Raw genomic sequence first — 14811 nt, forward strand, 5'->3', positions numbered from 1 at the left:
AGAGAGAGAGGGAGACACAGAATCTGAAGCAGGCCAGACTCTGAGCTGTCAGCACAGAACGAGATGCGGGGCTCAAACTCACAAACAGAGATATCATGACCTGAGCCAAAGTCGGATGCTTAACTGACTGAGACACACAGGGGCCCCTAAATACATTCTGTTTTAAAGCATTTGTAGTATAGGGGTGCCTGGGTGGCTCAGTGGGTTAAGCTTCCATGTCTTAATCTCAGTGTTGGGAGTTCAAGCCCCACACTGGGGAATTCATTTCCACAAATACCTGCTTATTCAGCCAGATATTGTGACCAGAGATACACCTGTGTGTAATTTCCTATCCTACATTTTAAACTTAATATTACATTATAATCATTTTTCCCATACTGTTATCTTGTCTTCCTGGAGAACTGTGCTTTCTCTTGAAGGGTCTGCCTTTAACTAAGAAGATGAGAGATGGAGAAGAGGTCCTGGGCCCACACTCAGGACGCTGTTAGTTGCCTGAGAATACCCACCATACTCCTTCAATTCATTCTGTGCACTGTTAGGACACTGTACTTAGATTCTATCATTACATTTTAGGGTATAACGATATTTCAGCAGCTGCAGAAGAGACTGCTTTTGATATGTTTCAAAATAGGGAAACATTCACACATACAGGTGTGGCCAACCATTGAAAGTAAGGCCAAGTTGACATTTTTTTGGCAGGAGGTTGTCTGTGACAAGACATTCTTTCCAAGTTTACAGAAAGAGGTAACTGGCACAGTTATTTCTTGGTTAAGCCAATGGTCTTGGCCACTATTTCTCATTGTTCCAAGGTGAAGGAATTCTTAAGATGGTTTAAGAATAAACTAAGATTATTCCCTTAGTATTGAAATTTTGCTGTCACCAAATGCTAGAAGGTTCCAGGCATTTGGTAGCTGTTACTAAAAAGACATTACTGGTATTTGTGGAAATTAAACAGTAAGAGTTAGGGGCGCCTGGGTGGCTCAGTCAGCTGGGTGTCTGACTTTGGCTCAGGTCATGATCTTGCAGTCTGTGAGTTCAAGCCCTGCATCGGGCTCTGTGCTGACAGCTTGGTGCCTGGAACCTGGTTCAGATTCTGTCTCCATCTCTCTCTGCCCCTCCTCCACTCTCACTGTGTCTCTCTCTCTCTCAAAAATAAAATAAAAACATAATAAATAAACAAACAGGAAGAGTTAAATTAAAGATATAATAAGTTTATATTACAGACAAAAACTACTGTATTTGTTGTGAAAGGGTAGGAGTAGAGGCTCTGGAGTTATATTACATGGTCTTGAGGTTAGACCCGACCACTTTATTCACTCATTCAATATTTATTAAGTACCTACTATGTGCCAAGTAGTTATCAGTGTGCAATCTTCCATGTGCTTTGTAATATTTTATGCTATTATAAAGTACATTTTATTTTTTTTTTTTTAATGCTTATTTATTTTTGTGCGAGAGAGACAGAGCATGAGTAGGGGAGGGGCAGAGAGAGGAGACACAGAATCTGAAGCAGGCTCCAGGCTCCGAGCTGTCAGAACAGATCTTGATGCTGGGCTCAAACCCACTAACCGTGAGATCATAACCTGAGCTGAAGTTGGACACTTAACTGACTGAGCCACTCAGGTGCCCCCAAAGTACATTTTAAAAATTTCAAATTCCTACTGTTCATTGCAAATATATGGGAGTACAATCGATTTTTTGTATTGACCTTGAATAATGCAGCCTTACTAAACTCACAATAGTTTTGGTAGCTTTGTTGTAGATTCCATTGGATTTTCTACATAAATCATATCCTCTGCGAATAAAGACAGTTTACTTCTTTTTCATTATAGATGCCTCTCATTTCTTTGCCTTTCCTTATTCCACTGGCCAGAACCTCCAGTACAATGTTGGAAAGAAGTAGTAAGAGTGAATATCCTTGTCTTGTTCCTGATTTTAGGGAAATAATTCAGCCTTTCCCATTATATAGGATGTTAGCTATAGATTTTTAGTAGATGCCCTTTATCAGGTTGAATAAGTTTCCTTCTGATTCCTAGTTTTCTGGAAGTTTTTTGTTTTTTAATTAGGAATGGTTTTTCTTCTTTAGTCTTTTCTTATAGATTATTATATTGATTTTCTTTTTTTATGTTTATTTTTGAGAGAGAGAGAGAGACAGAAAGTGCAAGTGGGGAGGGGCAGAGAGAGGGGGACACAGAGGATCCAAAATGGGCTCTGCACTGACAGCAGAGAGCCCGATGCTGGGCTCGAATTCATGAACCACAAGATCATGACCTGGGCCAAAGTCTGATGCTTAACCAACTGAGCCACCCGGGGCCCCAATATAGTGATGGATTTTCAAAAATTAAACCAACCTTGCGTTCCTGAGACAAACTGCACTTGGTCATGATGTATTATCATTTTTACATATTGTTGGATTTCATTTACTAAAATTTTATTGGATTTATACATCTACGTAAAAGGGATATTTTTGATGTCACATAATGTTGGCCTCATAGAATGAATTTGGAAGTGTTTGCTCTCAGTTTTTTGGAAGACTTTTGATACATTTTTCTTTCTTAAATGTTTGATAAAATTCTCTAGTGAAGTTTTCTTTGTGGAAAAACTTGTAAGCGTAAATTCAATTCCTTAATAGACATAGGGCTATTCAGGTTTTCTATTTCTTCTTGGGTGAGCTTTGATAGTTAATGGGAATTTCCCCATTTCACATAAGCTATCAAATTTATTGGCATAAAGTACATAATATTCTTTTCTTATATGTTAAGTAACTATAGAATCTGTAGTGAGGTCACCTCTCAGTGCTATGTTGATAATTTTTGTCTTCTCTCTTTTTTTATTAGTCTGGCTAGAGATTTATAAATTTTATTGGGCTTCTCAAAGAATCAGTTTTTGGTTGCATCGATTTTTCTTTACTGTTCCACTGATTTCAGCTCTAATATTTATTTCTTTTCTTCAGCTTACTTCAGGTTTCATTTACCTTTTTTTTCCCTCCAGTTTCTTAAGGTGGAAGCTAAGGTCATGGCTTGGTCGCCTTTCTTCTTTTCTAATATAGGCATTTTGTGCTACAAACTTCCCTCTAATTATAGCTTTAGACCATGAATCGGGCAGGTGGTGATGGTGGATATAGGAGAGTCTACACAAGGAATTAGAACACAAAGGATGGGAAACATAACACAACTTGGATGCATAGTGAGAGGCATTCCATGTAAGGGGAGCCCATGCAAAGAACTGGAACGTGGAGAATTTGGAGAAAAGCAGGTTATTTAGTATAGTTGAGATATAGCCACAGGAGGTACGGCAAGGGATGAAGCTGAAGAAGACAGAGGCAGATAATAAAAGGCTTTGGGGGCACCTGGGTGGCTCAGTCAGTTAGGCACCTGACTGGTTTTGGCTCAGGTCACGATCTCACACTTTCGTGGGTTAGAGCCCCATGTCTGGCTGTGCGCTGATAGTGCAGAGCCTGCTTGGGATTCTGTGTCTCTCATTCTCTCTCTGCCCTTCCCTATTTGTGCTGTCTCTGTTTCTCTCAAAATAAATAAAGAAACTGTAAAAAAGAAAAAAAAAAAAAAAAAGGCCCTGGCCTGATGGCAATGAAGAGTGAGTAAAGAATTTTAAGCAGGGGAGTAGCATGATAATGTTTGCATTTTATAAAGATACTCCGGTGATCATGTGGAAGTAGAGAAGCACCCAGAGTCAGAAACACCAGATAGAAGGTGGTCTTGGGGCACCTGGGTGGCTCAGTCAGTTAAGCATCCGACTCTTGTATCAGCTTCATTGATGATCTCACAGTTCATGATTTCAAGCCCCATGTCAGGCTCTGAGGTGCCAGTGCTGAGCCTGCTTGGGATTCTCTCTCCCTCTGTCTCTGCCCTTCATGCATGCGTTCTCTCTCTCTCTCTCTCCTCTCTCAAAATAAATAAACTTCCCTTGGGAATGAGATTAGTCTCCTTATAAAAGAGATCCCAGACCCTAACCTCGAGGCCCCAGTGACAGACTGACATCTAGGGATCAGGAAGCGGTCCTCACCAGATGTGGAATCTGCTGATGCCTTGGTCTTGGACTTGTAGCCTCTGAACTGTGAGAAATAAGCTTCTGTTTTTCATAATCCACCCAGTCTGTGGAATCCTGTGATGGTAGCCCGAATGGACCAAGACAGGACATGATTCACATTGTATTCCCTGTCGGTTGTGATCCACCATTTACATTCACTTAGATTCCAATGTTAACAGTACTTCCTCAGTTGTGTGCAGAGTGGCCCTGAGGTTTCTTTATGATGTCTTTACAAATGTTCAAGAAGAGGAGATGATAAGCCATGACCTAATCACCTCTCAAAGGCTCCGCTTCCTAATACCATCACATTGGGCATTAGGATTTAACATATGAAATGGTGGGAGAGGGTGGACGGGGACACAGACGTTCAGTCAATAACATACTCCCTTGAGTTGGGCAGTCCATGGCCCTGTCTTTGCTGAAGCACAGTAGAAAAAGCAAAGCTCCCTGTGAAAGGAACTGATTTTGCAGTCTTGCCATCTAGTGCTCAAACCTAATACACACTCTGTAAATGGTATTTTGACATAATCTCTAAGGAATTCTGTTGAAAAAAATAAGTCTATGGCAGTAGACTTGATACATTAAATTGACCCACTCAGGGATTTTGTCCATCACCTTGTTCTCACTGCTCTGGTGAGATGTCCAGTTGAGCTAACAAGCTACTGATAGGCAATAAAGAAAAGCCACGGGGGGGGCGTGGGGAGTGGTGGTGCCCGGCTTTGGCTTAGGTCATGATCTTACAGTCTGTGGGTTCCAGCCCCGCATCGGGCTCTGTGCTGATGGCTCAGAGCCTGGAGCCTACTTCAGATTCAGTGTCTCCCTCTCTCTCTCTCTGCCCCTCCCCTATTTACACTCTGTCTCTCTTTCTCTCTCTCTCTCAAAAATAAATAAACATTTAAAACATTAAAAAAAAAAAAAAGAGGGGCGCCTGGGTGGCGCAGTCGGTTAAGCGTCCGACTTCAGCCAGGTCACGATCTCCCGGTCCCTGAGTTCGAGCCCCGCGTCAGGCTCTGGGCTGATGGCTCGGAGCCTGGAGCCTGTTTCCGATTCTGTGTCTCCCTCTCTCTCTGCCCCTCCCCCGTTCATGCTCTGTCTCTCTCTGTCCCAAAAATAAAATAAAAATAAATAAACATTAAAAAAAAAATAAAAAAAAAAAAGAAAGAAAAAGAAAACCCATTGGAACATACAGTCATTTCCAATGAGGGAAGTCTTTGGCCACTGGTGAATGAGAAAGTTAATTTCATAAGTCTTATGTTCACTGATATTTTAATATGGAATGATTTACTGTGGCTTTTTAAAAAAAAAAAACAAACCACAGAAGCTTGTACATCTGAAACTAATGTAACATTGTGTGTCAACTATACTTTAATGAAAGAAAAGGAGAACCTGGGTGGCTCATTTGGTTAAGCGGCCAACTCTTGGTTTAGCCTCAGGTCATGATCTCAGGGTTTGTTCATTCAAGCCCCACACTGGTCTCTGTGCTGACAGCACAGAGCCCTGAGTGGGATTCTCTCTCTCCTTCTGTCTTTGTCCCTCCCCTGCTCATGCACTCTCTCAAAATAAATACACTTTATAAATAAATAAATAAAATAAAACTTCTCACACAAAAACATTATGGTGATTTAAGTCCTAGAGATAGTTCACTTACATGATTTTAAGCAGCATAGAATAGTTGGTAATTTGTAAAAATCAGCATCATGTTTTTGATCCTCTAAAAAAAGCTGCAGTTGCATTTAGGTGAATTACATTAAATTGCTATAAATGCTGATCTCATTGCCATTGTATGAAAAGCTCTAAAGAGAAACATATTCTGTAGGCTTTAATTTCATGAATGAGCTATGGCTTCTCCATTTGGTTAATCAATATATTCTCAAATTGCTTGGAGGCATTTGGATAAGCCATATTATATCTGTTGTATAACTATGTAGGGATCATAAAACAATAAGCTCTCTTCCATTTTCACAGCCCTTGGATGTATCCATGAAAGTAACTTTTTTGTAAACAAAATGAGATTTAAATTCTAAGTTGGATATCTATGTCTTGTACATAAGGAAATTATTATCAGCCAATGTAAAGCTGAAACATTTCAATGAACAGATTAAGGTTATCAAACATCTGTTATTAAATTAATAATGTTTTAAAGGAGTATCTGGGTGACTCAGTCAGTTGAGCGTCCTACTTCTGCTCAGGTCATTATCTTGAAGTCCGTGAGTTCGAGCCCAGTGTCAGGCTCTGTGCTGACAGCTCAGAGCCTGGAGCCTGCTTTGGATTCTGTGTCTCCCTCTCTCTCTTTGCCCCTCCCCGCTTGCACTCTGTCTCTGTCTCTCTTAAAAATAAATAAACACTAAAAAAAAAAAAAAATAATGTCTCATAAAGCATAACACAATGGGACAACCTACATACTTCAAAAAGCTTTGTGGGGTACCTGGGTGGTTCAGTCGTTTCAGCATCCGATTTCGGCTCAGGTCATGATCTCATGGTTTGTGAGTTCAAGGCCCACGTCCGGCTCTGTGCTGACAGCTCAGAGCGTGTAGCCTGCTTTGGATTCGGTGTCTCCCTCTCTCCTTGCCCCTCCCCTACTCACACTCTGTCTCTCTCTCTCAAAAATAAATAAGACATTTAAAAAATGTTAAAAAGCTTCATTATAACTTGAGAGAGAAAAGTTCGGTTTTTGTTTTGTACAGTTTTGTATTTTTTAATGATTTTTTGCCAATGGCCCTGAAACACCAGCAATACACAGAGAGTATTTTAAGCTGCTACCTTTTGATCCAGGTTGCTGTAGGTTTTGTGCGCAGGGTCTCTGGGTAGAATCCCTGCGCGTGCAACTCTGGAGATGAATCTATGCGTATCCTCATAGGCTTAAGCAACCTGAGTGGTTGCTCGGCCAGTCTTTGCACAGAACTCTTCCCTTGCCTTTGAATTCTGACTTTGAAAATCTGTGTCCTATGGACTATGGCTATCTGACCTTCTCCAAAGCATCTTGTGGAGGAGAAAGTGACTTCTTGAACTTCAGGGAGGTTGTTAATTTCGTCCCCAGATTATTATTGGCATTGACCCTGAATACATGATATACCAAGGTATATGGCGATCAAAATAAGGATGCCAGGACTTGGGCAGATTCCCCATAAAAAACAGAGAAGAAATGGACCCAGATGCCTCAGATCTTCTCAACTATGTTACGGTCACATTTTCAGCTTATGACTGGTGTCAAAGGGAGACTTTGGGATAAGGCTCATTCTATAAAAGCAGAAACTTTATTTTATTTATTTATTTATTTATTTATTTATTTATATTTATTTTTATTTTTTTTTTAATTTTTTTTCAACGTTTATTTTATTTTTGGGACAGAGAGAGACAGAGCATGAACGGGGGAGAGGCAGAGAGAGAGAGGGAGACACAGAATCGGAAACAGGCTCCAGGCTCCGAGCCATCAGCCCAGAGCCTGACGCGGGGCTCGAACTCACGGACCGCGAGATAGTGACCTGGCTGAAGTCGGACGCTTAACCGACTGCGCCACCCAGGCGCCCCTAATTATTTTTAAAGAATGGCTTCCCAGGCCTTTATCCCCCCCACCCAAGTTTATTTATTTATCTGGGGGGCAGAGATGACGTCTTGGTCACCTCTTAGGGTTTTTGTCCTGTTTTTGATATCAGCTTTATAAATCAAACAGTGAATAAACCAACATCTCTTATTCCTTTCTAGAAGAGCAATGAGCCCTCTTTTCTAGTTCAGTCACTTCCATTCCCCGACCCCCCCATACCAAGGAGACTAAGAGAAGGGATTTGTAAAATCTCAGTACAGCGTCTCAAAAGCCAGTGCGATTGCCCCAAAACAGCCACGCTCTGGTCTCTTCAAATCCACAAGCTCACCAGCATGGGAGTTAACTGTCTTTTCTGTCTCCTTTCCCCTGGATCCCCAAAGAGCAAGTGGCTCTTGCCCATTTCAGTCTGGGGTATCGCGACTGGTTTGGGACTATCACCGTCTGAAGAGAGGTCACCGAGAGGTGGATTCGTTTCCCCCAACTTTACGTCCAAAAGCACATTCAGTGGTGCTAGAATTCCCATGTTTCACGAAAGGCACAAGATAACCGGGCGAGAGGAAATGCAAACAAAAACCTAACCCCCTGACGACCCTGTGGTGCCGGGAAGGGAAAATAAAACGGTCAGCACTCCAAGGATGTAACCTTTACTTGGATTTGAGGCGCCGGTTTTGGTACACCTGTCACGTGACGAAAAAGCCCCGGGTGGTAACATTTTGTGGTAGTAGGGGAGATACTACCCCAGGAGAAACGCTGGCAGGCATGCGCAGATGGTAGCCTCTAACCCAAGTATTAGGACTGTTGTGTTCAGAACAGGCCGTTCCAACCGTTCTCTAAGAGGCTGGACAACACGGTGCCAGGAAGGAGCGGAGGAAATGACTGGCTGCAGCTTAGGCAGCTGATGCCAGGAGACAGCGCGGTCGGGGCGGGGTCGGCGGGGGGCGGGGCCGGGTCGGCGGGGGGCGGGGCCGGAGGGGGGCGGGGCCGGGCAGGCGGGGGGCGGGGCCGGCGGGGGAGCGCAGCGGTCTGAGGTTGAGTCTACACTGCCTCCTTCCAGGGACCGGAATCTGCCTTCTTTCATAGACCGCACGTGGACCGCTTTGTCGAAAATGCGCATTCCTTTCCTCCCTGGCTCTGTTAGCCCGTCCAGTCTGCGCTTCTATCAGCTTCTAGTCTACTCGGGCAGCAGCCACCCACTCGTCGTGTGTCGGGACTCAGCTGAGATGACTGTTTCTCCAGGACCGCTTCCCTGGTCCCTCCAGGTTGGGTCAAGTGACCTTCCTGTGTGTTACCCTCACACTGCCGGTTTCCCTCTAGCCTGGCGCTTTTTCCACTTCACCATATCTGCCCGTTTACTCCTCTTTCCGCCCACTAGACTGTGAGTCTCCCGAGGGCAGGACAGTACCTGGCCATCTCAGTGCTGGGCAAACGCACAGGACTGCTTTTCTTTCTGGTGCTGCCCTTCGACTGGGTGTGATTTCCAAACCTCAGCCATGGCTGTCACACTTTGCCGTTGATGTTTATGATCTCAGTGAACTACTCCTAATACTATAGCATTAGATCACATTTATTTAAACGATTCCCAAATCTATAACTCTATAGACTCACTTTTGGGGTTAATTTCAGTCATATATCCTCTTGCATAGTACATGATCTCCTTTTGATCTTTTCTGCTTCTACACCGATTCGTTTCATCAACTAAACCCTTTCCGTGAACTGTGTCGCCACCTTTTCCTTTCCTTCCTCTTTCTCTTCTCTTCCTTTCCTGAACAATTCAGTTCCAAAATCATTAAGTGGAGCCATTTAATGGTGTGGTGGGCATCCACACCAGCGGTGGGCACCCCCCCCCACTTCAAGTGTGGGGGGAAGTCAGTCCAGAGCTCAGTGTCACACCCACAGTGGGGCAAGGAGGGCATCTGCTAAGGGCAGGAAGTGGCAGTGGCCAGGTGAGATGGGTTACATACAAGGGGATTGGTCAGATACATAACTATATTAAGGATAGTGGGAGCAAGGCTTCTCGTTGTCAGAGACAGAGTTACAAATATGGGAAGAGACAAACTTGAATGGACCCTGTGGTGTTGGATTGAAATCGGCAGTATTGCTGGGGAGTCATTTTTAAAAAAGAGAAAGGGAAATGTGTAAATGTAAACATGTATGTGTTATGTGTATGTACGTCCGCACTCTAGGCACTGAGAGGGCCCCAGAGTAACAATGAACACTGCTGGTGGCAGATCTTGGCTTCTGATCCACTGCCCACTAAAAGGTACCAGGGATCCCTGTTGAAATGTCAGCTCCAGCACTAAGACAGGGAAAAACGGAAGATGAGCCTGGAATAACTGTGCCAGAGAACAAAGGAAGTTGCTCAGGAATGATGGGAACATGTCAAAAAGACACAGAAAGAAGCCTGTGTAGGGGCCCCCTTGTGGGCCAAACTTGGGAAAATTGGAGCATTAAAATAAATACTGACAGAAAGGAATTATAAACCACCGGATAAAATAAGAATAAAAGAACCTATGGGGCCACAGAGATATAAAATTTATACCTTAATCAATGGAGAATTCGATGAGGAATGGGATATTTACATGGCTTCAAATACATCCCCACGAAATCACCACATAGTTAATAATCACAGAGAAGAAAAAAAGCAACTTCACAGTGGAGAAGCCTGGCAGACACGACCTGGGTCAACTGATTAAGGTGAACATCATCAGTAACAGAACAAATTGAAATCCTGTGCTACCCAACAAGATGTGATGAGAACACAGCATCGCTTCTTGTCCATCCCTCTAAAGGGAAATAACCTGAACTTAATCCTGAAGACTCATCAGGCACACTCAAACTGCGGGACATTCTACAAAGCAACTGTCCTGCATTCTTGAAAGGTATGAAGGTCCTGACAGCCTGAAGCTGTCTCTTTTTTCTAGAAACGTACCGAGGGCTGAAACAAGCAAGCTGCAACACCTGAATATTTTTTTCTACCTGCCAAGTCCACAGTGCTACATGCTAGTATGTACATGGTCGGAGCCCCAAGATTCAACAGGTGACAGTTACTATTAACGAAGACTGTCAACTTCTCAGACCAAAACACTCATTGCTTTTCTCCATTCTACTTTCTCTAAGCAGCCAATTCCAGACTTTAGTCTCTATTACTTGCAACCCCCCCCCCTTTCTGTTAGCTATCTCTATGTCTTTATTTTTTTAATGTTTTATTTATTTATTTATTTATGTATTTATGTATTTATTTATTATTATTTTTTTTAGAAAGAGAGAGACAGAGTGTGAGTAGGGGAGTAGCAGAGAGAGAGGGAGATACAGAATCTAAGCAGGCCATAGACTCTGAGCTGTCAGTGCTGATCCTGAGGCGGGGCTCGAACTCATGAACCATGAGATTGTGACCTAAGCCGAAGTCTGACGCTTACCGGACGGAGCCACCCAGGTGCCCCAATTAGGATTCTTTATTTTGTAAAAGAAAACTCAACCCGAAACATTTTAAACAAGAAGTAAATGTTTCTGGTTCACATAACTGAGGAGCCAGGGGTAGTATAAGTTCAGGCACAGCTCACGCCAGGGCTCAAATGATGTTAACAGGAAGAGGTTTCCCTGTCTCTCAGTTCTGCTTCCATGTGTTGGCTGAGCAGTTCTTAGGGCCACATCCTTCCTCGTTCTGATCCAGCAGGAAGGAGGGTGTTTTCCCCCATGTAAGTCACTCTCAAAGAATAAAGGAGTTATGACATGGTTTGCAAATAGTAAAATTGCGGGAGGTTTTCTCTTCTCCCTGCCTGAACATTCTAAGAGAATGGAGAAACGGAATGATTTTCCCATACAGTTACACTCTTTCACTCCTGTGTGGAAGACTTTCTGAATCGCTGCTGAATCTTCAACAGGAAGTGGCTTCAAAATAAATATATGTGACTTCAAAAGTCATTGGATGGGTAGGTCAGGAAATCCTACTGATAAAGAAGGTTGCCATCTCATGAAAGCCTGGCCAGTCAGCAAACATAAAGGAATGAATTGCTGAGACTTGCCTAGTCTTTGATTTCATGAATTACTCTCAATTTTTCAACAAAGCCCCATCATGCCTAGAAAGATCAGTCTCATAGATACTCTTTATAACATGCGTGAAGGGTTCCTTCGGATGCTTCTTCCAGATCTTCCTCCTGTGCTCAGAAACAGACGACTACATCATCAAAGGACCCTGCCGCCTGGCCCCACAAACACACTTGCCTTTGTCGCAGGATGGCTCCACACCTGTCCTCATCAGAAATATTTAGACACCTTCTACCTTTGTTCGTCTCAGATAAGGAGTTCGTGGATCTTGAGAAGCCACACTTTTCAATATGTACGACAGGCACGGCTTGCAACGATTTTGCTGGTCCTTTTTCTGCAAGTTAACCTATTCTTCACCCAAACCAGATTTGCCCCCTGGCAGAGGTAGAATATCGAATACATAGGTTCTTGTTTTAGAAGAAGGATCTGTGTGTCGTGGGGCGACTCGTAAAGTAGTCATTGGAAATGCCACATACACTCATTTGTAACTGGAGAAACACAACTTGAAATGAGTAGTTTGAATCAATTAAATGAACATTTGAGCACATACCACAGGACACGTGGTAGTGCGTGATGAAGTATGCACAGAACTGCCTTCAACATTTTCTGTGATTCAAACACTCATGCGTTTAGGAGAAAGAAATGCAGAAAGTTACGTCTGCAGAGGTTTCTACATTTGGTACTGTGTTGCTCCACTAAAATGAAATTTAAACTGAACACTGATTATTTGGCCCAAGAACACATTACAAGTGTCAGAACACCAATTGTCTTTAGCACCATAAAATCAGATAGTCACTTTACCTAGAAGAAAGTGACAAAGGGGAACAAGGAAAATGTCTGAAAGCTGGATATGTCTGATAACCTGGAAAACGTGGAACAGAAGCTAATTAGGCAGTCACAACCCAAGAGAAGCAATATTGTGAATTTTATTAATATTTGTTAAAGGAAGCAAGTCCTAATAGGTATTTGTTGAAGGGAAGGAAGGAAGGAAGGAAGGAAGGAAGGCAGGCAGGCATAGAACTGGAACTCAGGAAACCAAAGTCGTATTATCTGTCACGTGGAGGAAGTCACTTCAATCTCTGTAACTCGCTTTACTCACCCATAAAATGAGTGAGTTAGATTACAATCACTAAGGAGTCTATTTTTAATACTTTTTTTTTCTTTCTTTCTTTTTTGCATTAGTGAAAAAGGCAGTAAGAAATTAATTGCCATGTTTCTTGGGAAACATTGTTTCAAATTAGGCTAAGTATCGGAAATTGAGTTACTGTCACCCTGGGGGTCTTTGAAAACCTTGAAACTAAAATAAGACTTAGGACCATCATTACCATTTTCTTAAGAACTACTAGAGTGATGGTCCCTATCACTGCAATTTAGAGTTGTACTATCATACGTCCCCCCGTCCCCCTGTAGGGCTTCTTTCCTTTTCTCAGCCATCATTTCCTCTGTTCTTTCTCCTATTTTGCACCTCACCAACACGCAAACTCAGCTTCAGGGAAACTAGAACTCTCAGCCCAGGGCTGACTGTAGATTCAGTAGCTATGTGTAGGGCTCTACGTTCATTAATTCATTGATTCAACAAGCGTTCGGAGAGCGCCCACTGGGGCCATACACTGGATGGGTAAGAAGAGAAAAAGATCAGTCTCTGCTTCAAGGAACTCAGTTCAGGGCTGAGCGCATGGATTTGCCTGCACGGCCCTCTCCGGATCCCACAACACAAGCTCAGGTTGGAGGGCTGGGCCAGGGCTGCAGATTCCACCGTCCGACTTTCTCGGAGGGCGCCTCCTACTGGCCGGAACCGCACCAGCAGGCCACCCTGGGACCGAGGGCCAACCTCTCTGCCCCGCCGAGATGTCACGGCTCACACCTGATGCTGCACCTAAAGCATCTGCGTGATCCAACACCCCAGGCTGGTTCCAGCCGGAGTCTCGCTTCCGTCCGGCACCAGCTGCCCCTTCCTGATGCCCAGTCACTGCGGCAGCCCCCATCCCCACCCACCCCGCACACTGCCACCAGGAAGTCTGGGCGGTCGAGCTCTGGGGGCGGCGCCTGTCGCCCTGGAGATACGCAAGGCATCCTGGAAATGTTGCCTTTCCTGCGCCTGAACTCGGCTGCCACAGTGCCGCCTGCGGGCAGGAGGAGCAGATTGCTCCGGGAGCGTCGGCAGCTCTGTGCATCCTTTAACAGCATCCGGATCTCCCCTGGTCTCCGGACTGGGAGAACTGGAATTGCACTCCACAGCTCTGACCCTTCCTCCTTTGGAGGCTACACAAGGTTAGATCCAAGATTGGCCGGCATATAAATCATGGAATTGGACCATGCATAACGTTCCTTTTTCTGCTTCAATTTTTCCTGATCCAAATTGCCCCTCTTCAAAATGAAATTGTGAGTCATTGCACCACTCCACCCACCTCTCCGCGACTCACGTACTCACCATGGTGTTTTTCACCGCTCCGTCGTTTCAAGAAAGGTCTGGACTGCCTTGGGCTCAGAACAAGTCCTTTAGCTTCTATGAGGAACTTGGGGGTGGGGGGAGGTGACAGGGAGGCAAACTGAGGAAGGTACTCTAACGATGAGTAAAGGCTAGTTAGTAATGTTCGTTATGTAGATTTCTCTGGTGCTGTCCCCAGGCCGCTAGAGTCTAACGTTGTCTCTGGATTAACTTTTGTCCTTCCTGATAAGTAGTCATCGGTAGAAACCAATGGGCGATTTCCGAGGCACAGCTTTGGAAATTGACGTCCTGCTTTTCGGCAAATGGGGGGAAGGCAGGAAACTTGTATCTGCTTCCTTTCCTTTGCTTTCCTTATGCCAAAGTGGCATATTTGGGGGTGGCATATTCTACTACTATTCAATGGTCAGATGACCCAGCTAGCACTCACCAGCAGGAGTGTTTGTAAGTTAAGGATGTAATGTGGAGGCTGTTATTTTTTATTTATTTTGAGAGAAAGAGAGTCAGGGAGGGGCAGAGAGAAAGGAAGACAGAGGATCCAAAGAGGGCTCTATGCTGACAGCAGCAAGGCCAACGTGGGGCTCAATTCATGAACCATGAGATCATGGCCTGAGCCAAAGTCAGACGCTCAACGTACTGGGCCACCCAGATGCTCCGTTCCATTTCATTTAAAAACTTCTGATGACAGGGGCACCTGGGTGGCTCAGTCAGTTAAGCATCCAACTTCGGCTCA

Source organism: Prionailurus viverrinus, chromosome A2 (genome assembly GCF_022837055.1).
Source record: "Prionailurus viverrinus isolate Anna chromosome A2, UM_Priviv_1.0, whole genome shotgun sequence".
Classification (NCBI taxonomy): domain Eukaryota; kingdom Metazoa; phylum Chordata; class Mammalia; order Carnivora; family Felidae; genus Prionailurus; species Prionailurus viverrinus.